Here is an 18,453-nt window from a genome sequence, read left to right as displayed (position 1 = left end):
TCACAGTGTGACCAATAGCTTGGCAATGAAGACATAAAGATAGTAAGTTTTCATATTCGATAGACACAAGAATGCAAAATCATCTATTTCCACTAGAATCTATTCTAGAAGATTGCTTTTGACATTTTGGCTCCACTAAGACCATGACAAAGTGTCCGAAAGATCTATTATGAGTTGTCTTATCTAGAGATATAGGGGACCCTATCCCTCCTGCTATTGAGAATAAAATTCTAGGGATCCAATATTCTTGAGGAAGGTTATGAATTTTTACCCAGCACTAAGTGTGAGAAAGTTTTTGAAGTGAGGGGTTAAAGTTAGGAGTCCAAAGAAACATTCTTAAGAAACCATTATTCAAATTCCATGAACCAACAACACAAATCGTTCTCATGTCTTCTAGAGAAGAAAAAGAAAATTCATAAAACCCTTTTTCCAAGGAGATCATTGACCATTTTCCAATAATATTCCATAAAGACATCAGCTTAGCTTTCAGATCTATAAACTTTAAAAGAGTATTACCTTTGGACATTATCAATCTTCCACGGAGACGTGTTTTGCATCGCTAAATACCTTCTTGATAGTCAGCTTCTGGGATCTTAATGGCTATGAAGTCACCTTTGATACATGGTTGAGGGAGTTGTGAGTAAAAGAGTTTTTGATTTGTATTTGTAGGCCCCTTTTTTGTTCCACAACATTGGGAGGAAGATCTGAACCTACTAAAAAGTTCTAAGGAATAACTGTTGACATAGTGTTGATTGATGTAGAAGAAGAAGATAACCTAGGATCATAGGATTTTATCGCCACTTGTTCATCGCCACTTGTTTATTATGTGTTATTCAACATTTGTTTCCTAGAATTATAATCAATTTGTGAAGAAGTGTCCATCAATGCATATCTAGATTTTTAGTCATGTATTTTTGTTTTCTACAAAACTGATTCCATGTGGCCAACAATGAAGGAAATTATTTACTTCTTTATTTTATTTTTGTTAAATAATAATAAAATAAATTCAAATAATAATAATAATCAAATATTAATAAAATCAACCTAATAAATTTAATGAAATTTCTATAATTTGGTCATAATCGGCACAACTCTAAATTCTTGCTTAGAATAGGTAGTTGACCTACGACTAAGACCATCTTTTCCCTATTAATTATATTTAAAATTAATTTTTAAATTGCCTAAATAATTTACGAAATTTACCGTATTTTTTATTTTAAAAATTAATTGTATACAAAAAATGTCTTAATTAATTTAAGGAATTTGAATAGTGTGCTCGTGACTCGTGTCGTCTCTTTTTATTTAGTTAAAGTGGAAATTCAGGTTACAACTAGTACATCTAGCGACACGTGTAACTAATTCCATTTTAATTTGAATTAATTAATCAATTTTAACTCATAATTACAGAATCTTGATTTCCCTATTACATCTAGGGAAACGTACGAGGAAGATGAACTCTTGTGCAAAAAATAAAAGAAATATTTTGTTTTAGTAATTAAACTTTGATGCAATTAGGAAGAATACAATTTTAATACAGACAGACGAGGTGTTAATACATTCATTGATTCGTAATTGACTATTGAGCTGAAAACTTAGTTTTTAATACCATATATTTCTAAATGGGGCATAAAAGAGAGTTTTCTATGTTTTAACCTAAAAAATCATAGTAATGACTCCAAATCATTTGAGAGAGATCGAAATGAAGTTTTATCTCCTTTTAAGTCGTGAATTTTCTCCTAAGAGAGTCAGGCTAGAGCTGATAATTGTATAGATTTAAATACCTTTTAAAAAATATATATATTTATCTACCGCTATATATTTGCTTTAACTTATTCTTTGTACACACTCACTCATATACTATTAGTTTTGCAACTTTTGGGTAGTTATTTATTTTAAATAAAGGTTTGCATATTTTCTCACATATTAACATTATCCACTTGAGTTATTGTACAAATATGTCGTAAATCTGTGTATTAGTGATCTGTATTGAATAGGAGAGACATATACTTTATCGGTTTTGGCCTAGCTTCATATATGGTATTAGAATGGTGGACCATCCATGTTGTTTTAACATTGTGAGTTAGTCACTTGAGGAACTGATCTCTTCTCGTTTCTAACCTACGATATTTGTTTTCCTATCTTTCAAGATTGGATAGAGTCTACTACCTAAAAGTCTAGACTTTAATAAAGTCCACTTTAAAGAAAGACCCTCATACGTTATCATAGGGTTGTGGCCTTTAGAGTCTCCAAAGATTTCTCTTGTATTATATATGATGGATGAATCCTACCTTCATCATTCATTATACAATCCAAGTGCGTAAATTGTGATTAAACAGTTAAGAAGGACTTGTACCTGCATTAGAATACATACCTCATCTATGAACCATACAAGCCAAAGGACCATTGTTACTATGGGAATCACATAACGTTCTTATGAAGAGTGAATCCAATACACCACCCAATGAAAAAGTTACTCCTTTATCTCATGGCTTAAAGCATTAATATCATAGAATAAGTGAAAAGTGGCCTCATTAGCCATTTCCGTGTGAAGAACATACCTTTCCTAGGTAAAATGGCAAGTAAACCAAGGCCGTCCATGGTGCCTTTGTGGGTTCCATATAGTCAAGCAATGGGCTACATTGCACAAGTGAAGGCTTCACAAATGATAATATAGGGCAGGTGAAAATGAACCATTTTGAGTTGTTCACACATGTTTGCTAACAAATAAAATTGTCTAATTCATCACGGAAATAATTAAAAATGCTAATTAAGGTAAAAATTAAAATGGGATGGGAGAATACTTCCTCCATTATTAAAGGATGTTATTTTAGTCTTTTTCATTTTGTTCCATATCTTTTGTTGATTTAAAAACTCAAGACTTGATTATACATTCTTTTATAAAATTACTCTTAGTTATTACATTCTTTTTCACCTAATATTTATCTCTCCCCCAATTATAGAAAATAGATAGGATTAAGTTAGAGTATTTTAGGAAAAAGAAACTAGATTAATAATATTACATAATCACCCTTAAACATCATCCTTAAATCAAGGAAGATAGTAATTGATTTAAGGAATTAGTTGCAATACTCAAATATAATTAATTCAACTTATGTTTTAGATAAAAGAAAAAAAATAATGTATGCACTAAGAATATACAATTTTTTAAAATATTCATCGTTCATGTTTTTTTAATATACAAATATTAGTATATTAATATTTTATTGTGCATGAGAATTGAATCATAATAATGATAGATGCATTGAACTACAATAAATTTCACCCTAACAATGGTGCGATACTAAATCATTTGAGAAAATTAATTTTTGGAGATATTTTTTAGAATATTAGATGTAGACAATAAATAGTCGAGTATATTTTAGGGAATAATAATAAGAAAAAAATATATGTATTGACAAAGTATGAGTTTTATATATTGTCATTATATACTCTTCAAAAAATAATACAAATGAATGATAAATAATGACTATGTATAGATATTAATCCACATATTAAAAAAGAATGAGAGGAGGGGACTAGAAAATCTACATTGTTTCAATAAGACATAAATTATGAGCAATTTTTTGATCTAATTTTCAAACGATGTTATATATTATTTAATATTATATAAATTGTATATTTGCTAACCCATAAATCAATAATGAAATATTAAATCAAATTGTTGCAACATCAAGAATTAACTGTCTTGTTCATATAGATTTTTTTTTAAACTCAAAGTGCAACTGCACCCCATGAATATGTATTAGTATTAAAGGATTATAAGAGGACTAGTTACATGTTGTGGAAGTAAGAGTCTATTTCTAGTGAACTCACTAACTAGAGAATGAGGTATTTTATTCCACCAAGAGAAAACCTTTGAATTAATATCAAAGTTGGCTAACTTGTATGCACAAGTATTGCCCTCTCTAAAAATATGAGATATATAAAAGTTCGTTGAGTTTAATGTATTTTTGCAGCGGATGAACCTGTTTATCAACTTCCAAGGAGTCTTCAATCTGTCCATAAAAATATCCACTACTAAAGAGGAATCACATTCAAGCCAAATGGAATTCCAGCCTTTCTTGTTAGCAATCTCAATGGTCAACATAGCAGAGTTTAGTTCTGAAAACATGGTGTCTTGGATGTCAAAAAAAGAGGCAAAATAACCCAATAAATCACCCATATGGTCCCTGAAAATTGCACCACCTCCAACAAGACCGGGAGCACCATGAGCAGCTCCATCAGAATTTATTTTATGAAACCAATGTTTGGAGGATGCCACAAAACCTCTATAATTCTAGGAGCCTTCCTATAGTTGATTGCTACATTTAATTGGTTAAGGATGTTAAAGTCATGAATGGAGTTAGTTGCACAAGCTGAAGAATTTCTGCCACACAGAGAAATGGCTAATTTTATTCTAGAAATTGCTTGCATCCTATTGAAGTTCTTGTCCTGAAATCTACTTTGGTTCATGCAGAACCATATTGTGTTCACTGTGTGAATAATTACTTTCACCAAAGTATGCTTCACTTGGTCGCTCCAATTGCTATTATAGGCTGACATAATTGTTAGCAATGAGGTTGTGTCTAGATTGATTGAGAAACTAGCACCTAACCAATTCCAAAGAGATACAGAGAAAGTACATCACATGAATAAATGCGCTGAAGTTTCAGAGTTAGACCAACACAGGTTGCACCTAGAAGGAAAGGAGCATCCTCTTTTGATTAAGTTTTCATCAGTAGGCATCCTTTAATTGATCAGTCTCCATGAAGTAAATGACTTAGAGGGGGGATTGAGGAGGACCTGATAAATTTCCACCAGTTCAATGGAATGGAAGTAGGAGTGACAAATTTGTAAGCATCCCTTAGAGATAAGTTACCATCAGTAGAAGCAGACAATATCAGTTTATCTGTTCCTAATGCTAGAAATATAATGTTGGTGTTTGAATGTGTTTAAAGGTGATGATTTGTATATCAAATGAACCTTTAAGGAGTTTTAAACCATGTAAAGTTTGGACCTTTCCACTTGCTTTTGGCTTGAAAAACCATAGCCTTGAACAAGTGTAGAATAGTTTATTTTTCTATTTAATGCTAGAAATATAATGTTGGTGTTTGAATGTGTTTAAAGGTGATGATTTGTATATCAAATGAACCTTTAAGGAGTTTTAAACCATGTAAAGTTTGGACCTTTCCACTTGCTTTTGGCTTGAAAAACCATAGCCTTGAACAAGTGTAGAATAGTTTATTTTTCTATTTAATGCTAGAAATATAATGTTGGTGTTTGAATGTGTTTAAAGGTGATGATTTGTATATCAAATGAACCTTTAAGGAGTTTTAAACCATGTAAAGTTTGGACCTTTCCACTTGCTTTTGGCTTGAAAAACCATAGCCTTGAACAAGTGTAGAATAGTTTATTTTTCTATTTAATGCTAGAAATATAATGTTGGTGTTTGAATGTGTTTAAAGGTGATGATTTGTATATCAAATGAACCTTTAAGGAGTTTTAAACCATGTAAAGTTTGGACCTTTCCACTTGCTTTTGGCTTGAAAAACCATAGCCTTGAACAAGTGTAGAATAGTTTATTTTTCTATTTAATGCTAGAAATATAATGTTGGTGTTTGAATGTGTTTAAAGGTGATGATTTGTATATCAAATGAACCTTTAAGGAGTTTTAAACCATGTAAAGTTTGGACCTTTCCACTTGCTTTTGGCTTGAAAAACCATAGCCTTGAACAAGTGTAGAATAGTTTATTTTTCTATTTAATGCTAGAAATATAATGTTGGTGTTTGAATGTGTTTAAAGGTGATGATTTGTATATCAAATGAACCTTTAAGGAGTTTTAAACCATGTAAAGTTTGGACCTTTCCACTTGCTTTTGGCTTGAAAAACCATAGCCTTGAACAAGTGTAGAATAGTTTATTTTTCTATTTAATGCTAGAAATATAATGTTGGTGTTTGAATGTGTTTAAAGGTGATGATTTGTATATCAAATGAACCTTTAAGGAGTTTTAAACCATGTAAAGTTTGGACCTTTCCACTTGCTTTTGGCTTGAAAAACCATAGCCTTGAACAAGTGTAGAATAGTTTATTTTTCTATTTAATGCTAGAAATATAATGTTGGTGTTTGAATGTGTTTAAAGGTGATGATTTGTATATCAAATGAACCTTTAAGGAGTTTTAAACCATGTAAAGTTTGGACCTTTCCACTTGCTTTTGGCTTGAAAAACCATAGCCTTGAACAAGTGTAGAATAGTTTATTTTTCTATTTAATGCTAGAAATATAATGTTGGTGTTTGAATGTGTTTAAAGGTGATGATTTGTATATCAAATGAACCTTTAAGGAGTTTTAAACCATGTAAAGTTTGGACCTTTCCACTTGCTTTTGGCTTGAAAAACCATAGCCTTGAACAAGTGTAGAATAGTTTATTTTTCTATTTAATGCTAGAAATATAATGTTGGTGTTTGAATGTGTTTAAAGGTGATGATTTGTATATCAAATGAACCTTTAAGGAGTTTTAAACCATGTAAAGTTTGGACCTTTCCACTTGCTTTTGGCTTGAAAAACCATAGCCTTGAACAAGTGTAGAATAGTTTATTTTTCTATTTAATGCTAGAAATATAATGTTGGTGTTTGAATGTGTTTAAAGGTGATGATTTGTATATCAAATGAACCTTTAAGGAGTTTTAAACCATGTAAAGTTTGGACCTTTCCACTTGCTTTTGGCTTGAAAAACCATAGCCTTGAACAAGTGTAGAATAGTTTATTTTTCTATTTAATGCTAGAAATATAATGTTGGTGTTTGAATGTGTTTAAAGGTGATGATTTGTATATCAAATGAACCTTTAAGGAGTTTTAAACCATGTAAAGTTTGGACCTTTCCACTTGCTTTTGGCTTGAAAAACCATAGCCTTGAACAAGTGTAGAATAGTTTATTTTTCTATTTAATGCTAGAAATATAATGTTGGTGTTTGAATGTGTTTAAAGGTGATGATTTGTATATCAAATGAACCTTTAAGGAGTTTTAAACCATGTAAAGTTTGGACCTTTCCACTTGCTTTTGGCTTGAAAAACCATAGCCTTGAACAAGTGTAGAATAGTTTATTTTTCTATTTAATGCTAGAAATATAATGTTGGTGTTTGAATGTGTTTAAAGGTGATGATTTGTATATCAAATGAACCTTTAAGGAGTTTTAAACCATGTAAAGTTTGGACCTTTCCACTTGCTTTTGGCTTGAAAAACCATAGCCTTGAACAAGTGTAGAATAGTTTATTTTTCTATTTAATGCTAGAAATATAATGTTGGTGTTTGAATGTGTTTAAAGGTGATGATTTGTATATCAAATGAACCTTTAAGGAGTTTTAAACCATGTAAAGTTTGGACCTTTCCACTTGCTTTTGGCTTGAAAAACCATAGCCTTGAACAAGTGTAGAATAGTTTATTTTTCTATTTAATGCTAGAAATATAATGTTGGTGTTTGAATGTGTTTAAAGGTGATGATTTGTATATCAAATGAACCTTTAAGGAGTTTTAAACCATGTAAAGTTTGGACCTTTCCACTTGCTTTTGGCTTGAAAAACCATAGCCTTGAACAAGTGTAGAATAGTTTATTTTTCTATTTAATGCTAGAAATATAATGTTGGTGTTTGAATGTGTTTAAAGGTGATGATTTGTATATCAAATGAACCTTTAAGGAGTTTTAAACCATGTAAAGTTTGGACCTTTCCACTTGCTTTTGGCTTGAAAAACCATAGCCTTGAACAAGTGTAGAATAGTTTATTTTTCTATTTAATGCTAGAAATATAATGTTGGTGTTTGAATGTGTTTAAAGGTGATGATTTGTATATCAAATGAACCTTTAAGGAGTTTTAAACCATGTAAAGTTTGGACCTTTCCACTTGCTTTTGGCTTGAAAAACCATAGCCTTGAACAAGTGTAGAATAGTTTATTTTTCTATTTAATGCTAGAAATATAATGTTGGTGTTTGAATGTGTTTAAAGGTGATGATTTGTATATCAAATGAACCTTTAAGGAGTTTTAAACCATGTAAAGTTTGGACCTTTCCACTTGCTTTTGGCTTGAAAAACCATAGCCTTGAACAAGTGTAGAATAGTTTATTTTTCTATTTAATGCTAGAAATATAATGTTGGTGTTTGAATGTGTTTAAAGGTGATGATTTGTATATCAAATGAACCTTTAAGGAGTTTTAAACCATGTAAAGTTTGGACCTTTCCACTTGCTTTTGGCTTGAAAAACCATAGCCTTGAACAAGTGTAGAATAGTTTATTTTTCTATTTAATGCTAGAAATATAATGTTGGTGTTTGAATGTGTTTAAAGGTGATGATTTGTATATCAAATGAACCTTTAAGGAGTTTTAAACCATGTAAAGTTTGGACCTTTCCACTTGCTTTTGGCTTGAAAAACCATAGCCTTGAACAAGTGTAGAATAGTTTATTTTTCTATTTAATGCTAGAAATATAATGTTGGTGTTTGAATGTGTTTAAAGGTGATGATTTGTATATCAAATGAACCTTTAAGGAGTTTTAAACCATGTAAAGTTTGGACCTTTCCACTTGCTTTTGGCTTGAAAAACCATAGCCTTGAACAAGTGTAGAATAGTTTATTTTTCTATTTAATGCTAGAAATATAATGTTGGTGTTTGAATGTGTTTAAAGGTGATGATTTGTATATCAAATGAACCTTTAAGGAGTTTTAAACCATGTAAAGTTTGGACCTTTCCACTTGCTTTTGGCTTGAAAAACCATAGCCTTGAACAAGTGTAGAATAGTTTATTTTTCTATTTAATGCTAGAAATATAATGTTGGTGTTTGAATGTGTTTAAAGGTGATGATTTGTATATCAAATGAACCTTTAAGGAGTTTTAAACCATGTAAAGTTTGGACCTTTCCACTTGCTTTTGGCTTGAAAAACCATAGCCTTGAACAAGTGTAGAATAGTTTATTTTTCTATTTAATGCTAGAAATATAATGTTGGTGTTTGAATGTGTTTAAAGGTGATGATTTGTATATCAAATGAACCTTTAAGGAGTTTTAAACCATGTAAAGTTTGGACCTTTCCACTTGCTTTTGGCTTGAAAAACCATAGCCTTGAACAAGTGTAGAATAGTTTATTTTTCTATTTAATGCTAGAAATATAATGTTGGTGTTTGAATGTGTTTAAAGGTGATGATTTGTATATCAAATGAACCTTTAAGGAGTTTTAAACCATGTAAAGTTTGGACCTTTCCACTTGCTTTTGGCTTGAAAAACCATAGCCTTGAACAAGTGTAGAATAGTTTATTTTTCTATTTAATGCTAGAAATATAATGTTGGTGTTTGAATGTGTTTAAAGGTGATGATTTGTATATCAAATGAACCTTTAAGGAGTTTTAAACCATGTAAAGTTTGGACCTTTCCACTTGCTTTTGGCTTGAAAAACCATAGCCTTGAACAAGTGTAGAATAGTTTATTTTTCTATTTAATGCTAGAAATATAATGTTGGTGTTTGAATGTGTTTAAAGGTGATGATTTGTATATCAAATGAACCTTTAAGGAGTTTTAAACCATGTAAAGTTTGGACCTTTCCACTTGCTTTTGGCTTGAAAAACCATAGCCTTGAACAAGTGTAGAATAGTTTATTTTTCTATTTAATGCTAGAAATATAATGTTGGTGTTTGAATGTGTTTAAAGGTGATGATTTGTATATCAAATGAACCTTTAAGGAGTTTTAAACCATGTAAAGTTTGGACCTTTCCACTTGCTTTTGGCTTGAAAAACCATAGCCTTGAACAAGTGTAGAATAGTTTATTTTTCTATTTAATGCTAGAAATATAATGTTGGTGTTTGAATGTGTTTAAAGGTGATGATTTGTATATCAAATGAACCTTTAAGGAGTTTTAAACCATGTAAAGTTTGGACCTTTCCACTTGCTTTTGGCTTGAAAAACCATAGCCTTGAACAAGTGTAGAATAGTTTATTTTTCTATTTAATGCTAGAAATATAATGTTGGTGTTTGAATGTGTTTAAAGGTGATGATTTGTATATCAAATGAACCTTTAAGGAGTTTTAAACCATGTAAAGTTTGGACCTTTCCACTTGCTTTTGGCTTGAAAAACCATAGCCTTGAACAAGTGTAGAATAGTTTATTTTTCTATTTAATGCTAGAAATATAATGTTGGTGTTTGAATGTGTTTAAAGGTGATGATTTGTATATCAAATGAACCTTTAAGGAGTTTTAAACCATGTAAAGTTTGGACCTTTCCACTTGCTTTTGGCTTGAAAAACCATAGCCTTGAACAAGTGTAGAATAGTTTATTTTTCTATTTAATGCTAGAAATATAATGTTGGTGTTTGAATGTGTTTAAAGGTGATGATTTGTATATCAAATGAACCTTTAAGGAGTTTTAAACCATGTAAAGTTTGGACCTTTCCACTTGCTTTTGGCTTGAAAAACCATAGCCTTGAACAAGTGTAGAATAGTTTATTTTTCTATTTAATGCTAGAAATATAATGTTGGTGTTTGAATGTGTTTAAAGGTGATGATTTGTATATCAAATGAACCTTTAAGGAGTTTTAAACCATGTAAAGTTTGGACCTTTCCACTTGCTTTTGGCTTGAAAAACCATAGCCTTGAACAAGTGTAGAATAGTTTATTTTTCTATTTAATGCTAGAAATATAATGTTGGTGTTTGAATGTGTTTAAAGGTGATGATTTGTATATCAAATGAACCTTTAAGGAGTTTTAAACCATGTAAAGTTTGGACCTTTCCACTTGCTTTTGGCTTGAAAAACCATAGCCTTGAACAAGTGTAGAATAGTTTATTTTTCTATTTAATGCTAGAAATATAATGTTGGTGTTTGAATGTGTTTAAAGGTGATGATTTGTATATCAAATGAACCTTTAAGGAGTTTTAAACCATGTAAAGTTTGGACCTTTCCACTTGCTTTTGGCTTGAAAAACCATAGCCTTGAACAAGTGTAGAATAGTTTATTTTTCTATTTAATGCTAGAAATATAATGTTGGTGTTTGAATGTGTTTAAAGGTGATGATTTGTATATCAAATGAACCTTTAAGGAGTTTTAAACCATGTAAAGTTTGGACCTTTCCACTTGCTTTTGGCTTGAAAAACCATAGCCTTGAACAAGTGTAGAATAGTTTATTTTTCTATTTAATGCTAGAAATATAATGTTGGTGTTTGAATGTGTTTAAAGGTGATGATTTGTATATCAAATGAACCTTTAAGGAGTTTTAAACCATGTAAAGTTTGGACCTTTCCACTTGCTTTTGGCTTGAAAAACCATAGCCTTGAACAAGTGTAGAATAGTTTATTTTTCTATTTAATGCTAGAAATATAATGTTGGTGTTTGAATGTGTTTAAAGGTGATGATTTGTATATCAAATGAACCTTTAAGGAGTTTTAAACCATGTAAAGTTTGGACCTTTCCACTTGCTTTTGGCTTGAAAAACCATAGCCTTGAACAAGTGTAGAATAGTTTATTTTTCTATTTAATGCTAGAAATATAATGTTGGTGTTTGAATGTGTTTAAAGGTGATGATTTGTATATCAAATGAACCTTTAAGGAGTTTTAAACCATGTAAAGTTTGGACCTTTCCACTTGCTTTTGGCTTGAAAAACCATAGCCTTGAACAAGTGTAGAATAGTTTATTTTTCTATTTAATGCTAGAAATATAATGTTGGTGTTTGAATGTGTTTAAAGGTGATGATTTGTATATCAAATGAACCTTTAAGGAGTTTTAAACCATGTAAAGTTTGGACCTTTCCACTTGCTTTTGGCTTGAAAAACCATAGCCTTGAACAAGTGTAGAATAGTTTATTTTTCTATTTAATGCTAGAAATATAATGTTGGTGTTTGAATGTGTTTAAAGGTGATGATTTGTATATCAAATGAACCTTTAAGGAGTTTTAAACCATGTAAAGTTTGGACCTTTCCACTTGCTTTTGGCTTGAAAAACCATAGCCTTGAACAAGTGTAGAATAGTTTATTTTTCTATTTAATGCTAGAAATATAATGTTGGTGTTTGAATGTGTTTAAAGGTGATGATTTGTATATCAAATGAACCTTTAAGGAGTTTTAAACCATGTAAAGTTTGGACCTTTCCACTTGCTTTTGGCTTGAAAAACCATAGCCTTGAACAAGTGTAGAATAGTTTATTTTTCTATTTAATGCTAGAAATATAATGTTGGTGTTTGAATGTGTTTAAAGGTGATGATTTGTATATCAAATGAACCTTTAAGGAGTTTTAAACCATGTAAAGTTTGGACCTTTCCACTTGCTTTTGGCTTGAAAAACCATAGCCTTGAACAAGTGTAGAATAGTTTATTTTTCTATTTAATGCTAGAAATATAATGTTGGTGTTTGAATGTGTTTAAAGGTGATGATTTGTATATCAAATGAACCTTTAAGGAGTTTTAAACCATGTAAAGTTTGGACCTTTCCACTTGCTTTTGGCTTGAAAAACCATAGCCTTGAACAAGTGTAGAATAGTTTATTTTTCTATTTAATGCTAGAAATATAATGTTGGTGTTTGAATGTGTTTAAAGGTGATGATTTGTATATCAAATGAACCTTTAAGGAGTTTTAAACCATGTAAAGTTTGGACCTTTCCACTTGCTTTTGGCTTGAAAAACCATAGCCTTGAACAAGTGTAGAATAGTTTATTTTTCTATTTAATGCTAGAAATATAATGTTGGTGTTTGAATGTGTTTAAAGGTGATGATTTGTATATCAAATGAACCTTTAAGGAGTTTTAAACCATGTAAAGTTTGGACCTTTCCACTTGCTTTTGGCTTGAAAAACCATAGCCTTGAACAAGTGTAGAATAGTTTATTTTTCTATTTAATGCTAGAAATATAATGTTGGTGTTTGAATGTGTTTAAAGGTGATGATTTGTATATCAAATGAACCTTTAAGGAGTTTTAAACCATGTAAAGTTTGGACCTTTCCACTTGCTTTTGGCTTGAAAAACCATAGCCTTGAACAAGTGTAGAATAGTTTATTTTTCTATTTAATGCTAGAAATATAATGTTGGTGTTTGAATGTGTTTAAAGGTGATGATTTGTATATCAAATGAACCTTTAAGGAGTTTTAAACCATGTAAAGTTTGGACCTTTCCACTTGCTTTTGGCTTGAAAAACCATAGCCTTGAACAAGTGTAGAATAGTTTATTTTTCTATTTAATGCTAGAAATATAATGTTGGTGTTTGAATGTGTTTAAAGGTGATGATTTGTATATCAAATGAACCTTTAAGGAGTTTTAAACCATGTAAAGTTTGGACCTTTCCACTTGCTTTTGGCTTGAAAAACCATAGCCTTGAACAAGTGTAGAATAGTTTATTTTTCTATTTAATGCTAGAAATATAATGTTGGTGTTTGAATGTGTTTAAAGGTGATGATTTGTATATCAAATGAACCTTTAAGGAGTTTTAAACCATGTAAAGTTTGGACCTTTCCACTTGCTTTTGGCTTGAAAAACCATAGCCTTGAACAAGTGTAGAATAGTTTATTTTTCTATTTAATGCTAGAAATATAATGTTGGTGTTTGAATGTGTTTAAAGGTGATGATTTGTATATCAAATGAACCTTTAAGGAGTTTTAAACCATGTAAAGTTTGGACCTTTCCACTTGCTTTTGGCTTGAAAAACCATAGCCTTGAACAAGTGTAGAATAGTTTATTTTTCTATTTAATGCTAGAAATATAATGTTGGTGTTTGAATGTGTTTAAAGGTGATGATTTGTATATCAAATGAACCTTTAAGGAGTTTTAAACCATGTAAAGTTTGGACCTTTCCACTTGCTTTTGGCTTGAAAAACCATAGCCTTGAACAAGTGTAGAATAGTTTATTTTTCTATTTAATGCTAGAAATATAATGTTGGTGTTTGAATGTGTTTAAAGGTGATGATTTGTATATCAAATGAACCTTTAAGGAGTTTTAAACCATGTAAAGTTTGGACCTTTCCACTTGCTTTTGGCTTGAAAAACCATAGCCTTGAACAAGTGTAGAATAGTTTATTTTTCTATTTAATGCTAGAAATATAATGTTGGTGTTTGAATGTGTTTAAAGGTGATGATTTGTATATCAAATGAACCTTTAAGGAGTTTTAAACCATGTAAAGTTTGGACCTTTCCACTTGCTTTTGGCTTGAAAAACCATAGCCTTGAACAAGTGTAGAATAATTAAATTTTCTATTTAATGCTAGAAAATATAAAGGTGGTGTTCGAATGTGTTTAAAGGTGATGATTTGTATATCAAATGAACATTTAAGGAGTTTTTAAACCATGTAAAGTTTGGAATTTTCCACATGGTTTTGGCTTGAAAAATCATAGCCTTGGACAAGTTCAGAAAAATTTATTTTTTAGTTTTAATGCTAGAAAATTTAATGTTGGTGTTTGAATGTGTTTAAAGGTGATGATTTATACATTAAAGGAATATTTAATGTGTTTAATGATAAGTTGAAAAATCAAAAAAATTCCTTGCCATTTGGTCTAAAAATCATGGCCTATATGTATGTAGGAAAAGTTTATTTTCTATTTTTGAAATCCAAAATGTTTACGAGTTTAAGTGTATTGTAAAGTATAAAGTTTGTTAGTGTACTTAATGGATGTGTTATCAACACTAAAAAACCATGTGATTACCTAGAATGAAACGTAGTTGGTTGACACCCCTTAGGTACATTAGTGAAGTAGTGAACCATATTAAGGAAAATGACGAGTTTTTGTTGAAAAAATGATATTTTAAAGTATTACGTGTTTGGGGTTTGATTAGTAAATGATATCCTTTGATTTTCAAGTTCAAGTAATGATTTGGGATAAAAGATAATTTATTTATATATAGTATATAGAAGTATATAGATATTACAAATTCCAGTTCGATTGGATACCATAAAAATACTTTTGCATCATGAACTATGTAATTGTACATCAATATCAATCTGAGATACAATTCTATTCTTCTCGCTAATAATTAAGATATTTTTTCTTCGTACAAATTACTCATTAGATTTTAGATTGATTTTTGCGATTTAAAAAAAACTCCATTTATTTCATTGATTTAGATGATGTTTTTGAAAAATCAACTTTATTAATTGATTCAAAACATTTTTTTACGAAATAATATATGTCAATATTTTTTTATACGCTTATTCTTGATCCTTTACAAAATTTCGATGAAAGGATTCCTTTTCTAACCCAATGTGAAAGTAAATATCGGCAACTTCGTTTGTTAGAACAACTTCCATTGAGTCTCTGCACCTATCCTTTTCATTTTCACTTTATGAACTTTTCTTTGTTTTTTTTGCGAAAAAACAAGATTTGGCTCAGGATTGCTCATTGTCAATTCCAGGGGTTCTCTGAATTTGAAAGTTATCATATGGTAAGTTTCCATAGAAAGGCTCAATCCAATTAAGTTCGTAGTATCTACCAATTTTGCCATATCCTCTTTTTAGACTAGGATTATCCTAATTGTTGGTTTATTTTATGCATGGCAAAAGTGGACATTAGAATTGTCATAATTCTTGAATATTTAGGCAATAAAAAATAAAAACTTTGAGACTATTATGAATTCTATCGAGTTTCTCATACGTGATCGAATAACCTAAAATTTAGTTATTTTAACTACAATAAATGAGCTTTCAAATTGGTCAAGACTATCCAGTTTATGGCCGCATCTCTATGGTGCTAGTCTATGAAACACAGATTCGTCAAACACCCTCACGTGTCAGTGTCCGACACGTATCCGACACGGATACGCTCAGATTCGCGAAGGATATGTATCTATAGAGTATCCAAAAATTAAAAAAATAAAATAAAATAAAATAAAATAAAATAAATATTAAGACATGTATCCGATTCGTTTTCAATAAAATATAGGATATATAGATTCGTTTTCAGTAAAGTATATGATATATAGATTCGTTTCCAATAAAACAGGATAAGATAGATTCGTTTTTATTAAAATAGGATAAAATATATTTGTTATGGAGGGCAATGATTTTAGGATAGATTCGTTTTCATTAAAATAAGATAAGATAGATTTGTTATGGAGGGTAATGATTTTAAATTTCCATTATAATTTTTACTTTGGATATTTTGATTTACACTTATAATTTTATCATATTTTATGTGTTTTTATTATTTTATACGCGTATACCTGAACATATCGTATCCTGTATTTTGGAAAAAATGCGTGTCGACGTATCGGATACGTATCGTACCCGACACACGTATCAGTATCTGTGCTTCACATGTGCCAGTTGTTGCTTCACTGAATTCACAGGCAAAAATTGACTCTTTGATTATCAATTTAGGATGAAATATAGGGTTATTGGTCACGACTCTTCAAAAATATGGATTGTTTCTTGGTTCATTTCGCCATCCCACCTAATGAATCATTAAGATTTATTTTTAATAAAATCTTAGGTATTCATAGGTTTCGTCATTCCCATCACTTCTACCTTAATGATTAGATCTGAATTCTACAATGAAGCCTCCCTAAAAGATAATAAGATTTAAAATGAAATTATAATGAATTTGAAAGAAATTGTATTGAGAAGTAATATGTATAGAACTTGGGATGCGTTTATTTTTGTCAAAGGTCCTCGATATGTAACTAAAGTAGTTACACCAAATAAGGGGTTTCCGCTTTCAAGTTCTACAAATGTAATCTAATTTTTTTTTATTTTACTATTTACTCAATTTCTCAATACAATGAAGACCAAGCAACATTTCATTGATGCATTCTTTTTTATTTCTATTTTCTGAATATTTGTCCAATTTTCAATTACAACAAAAATTAAATGTAAAATTTCTTCTTTCTTTTTTTATTACCTTCATCGTGTATGTATAAGATCGAATCCATTCGATTTTGAATTTTCAAAAGGATTACTAATCCTTAACTTTTTGAGGGATCCTTCATTAGTGGTTGTGAATTACCGATTTTTCTCAATCTTTATGATGGAACCGATGTCAAAAAGATTGAGAAATATAACTATCTATTCAAACTTTCAATAATAGGTAGGGAATAATATGGTACTTATGAAAATATCAAGAGGCTAAAATAAGTGTTTTTTTGGAGTGGGTGAAGGGGATGACGATGACGTCATTTTATGTCTTAATTTTTTTTTAAAGTTTGGAACGACATCATTTTGCTGAGGTTACAAAACTTTGCAATGCGAAATCGCTAATTCTCTAGTTAACATGTCACATCAATGATTTTATTAACATTAATAGATGAGAGATAACCAATAGACTAACACGAGTCTACATATTAAGAATTTAGAAACAAAATGATAATTTAAATTTATTATGGACTAAGTTGGTGCATACGAAAAACATGAATGACTCAAATGAGTAATTACTGTAAAATAAATTAAAGGAATGAAAATAATAGAAAAATGAACTTAAGGGTTTGTTTTTTAGGAGCTAGTTATATTATAATAGACAATAATGTTAGAACAAAGTAGATAAAAATTGAGTGTAATATTATGCACTACAAAGTGTAAAAATTTATACGCATTTAACATATCATTTATCATTCACTTATATTACTTTTACTTTGAAGTCAATAATAATTAAATATAAATGATGAATGATGTAGTGATAGTGTTAAAAATGTTTACACTTTTAGTTATATATATAAAAATAAAAAAATTATTATTAGATATTTGATGTGATCATATCATATAACCATTTAATAATCTAATAAAATATAAATAATATATATTTGAAAGAGAAAAAGGTCGGTCATGTTTAAACCACCTATCATTTTTGTATTATCGAGGGTATCTCGTCATTTTATGGACAATGAAATAATCTCTTTCATAGTGTATTATTTTTCCTTCAAACAAGTGTTGTTTTCGAGAATCAAATCATTGACCTTTTGGTCATCCTAAGTATCTAACAGAACCTTATATTGCTAGACCAACATCTTGCTAGTTAAAGTTCTTTCATTTATTTTAAACATATATTATATATGATATGCTTAGGTTAGAAACTATATGTATCAAATACATTGTCTAATGTGATACATTTAAAAAAATATAAATCAAAGAATCATAAGTTTAATGAGTATAATATTTATGCATTATCAGATTAAATATTTATATAGTCACTATATCAGCAAATATTCATTTTGATTACTTTTTTGAAGAGTAAATGATAATTAAGTATGAATAATAGATGATTTAATAACAATATATAAAACTCTTATATTGTTAACGCATATATATATATATATATATATATATATATATATATATTATATTTTTATTTATTTATAATTATATATTATTTACTTTATTACTTCATGTTTAAGTTTAGCTATTAAAAAATATGATTTAATTATGAAAAAGTTATCCTTTTTGGGAAATTACAAAAGTCAGATACCCATGATTTATTTATGGTAATTAGCTGAGATGATATTTTTTGGCACATTG

This window comes from Lupinus angustifolius, unplaced genomic scaffold (assembly GCF_001865875.1).
Source record: "Lupinus angustifolius cultivar Tanjil unplaced genomic scaffold, LupAngTanjil_v1.0 Scaffold_504, whole genome shotgun sequence".
Lineage (NCBI taxonomy): Eukaryota > Viridiplantae > Streptophyta > Magnoliopsida > Fabales > Fabaceae > Lupinus > Lupinus angustifolius.
This window is presented reverse-complemented; position numbering follows the sequence as displayed.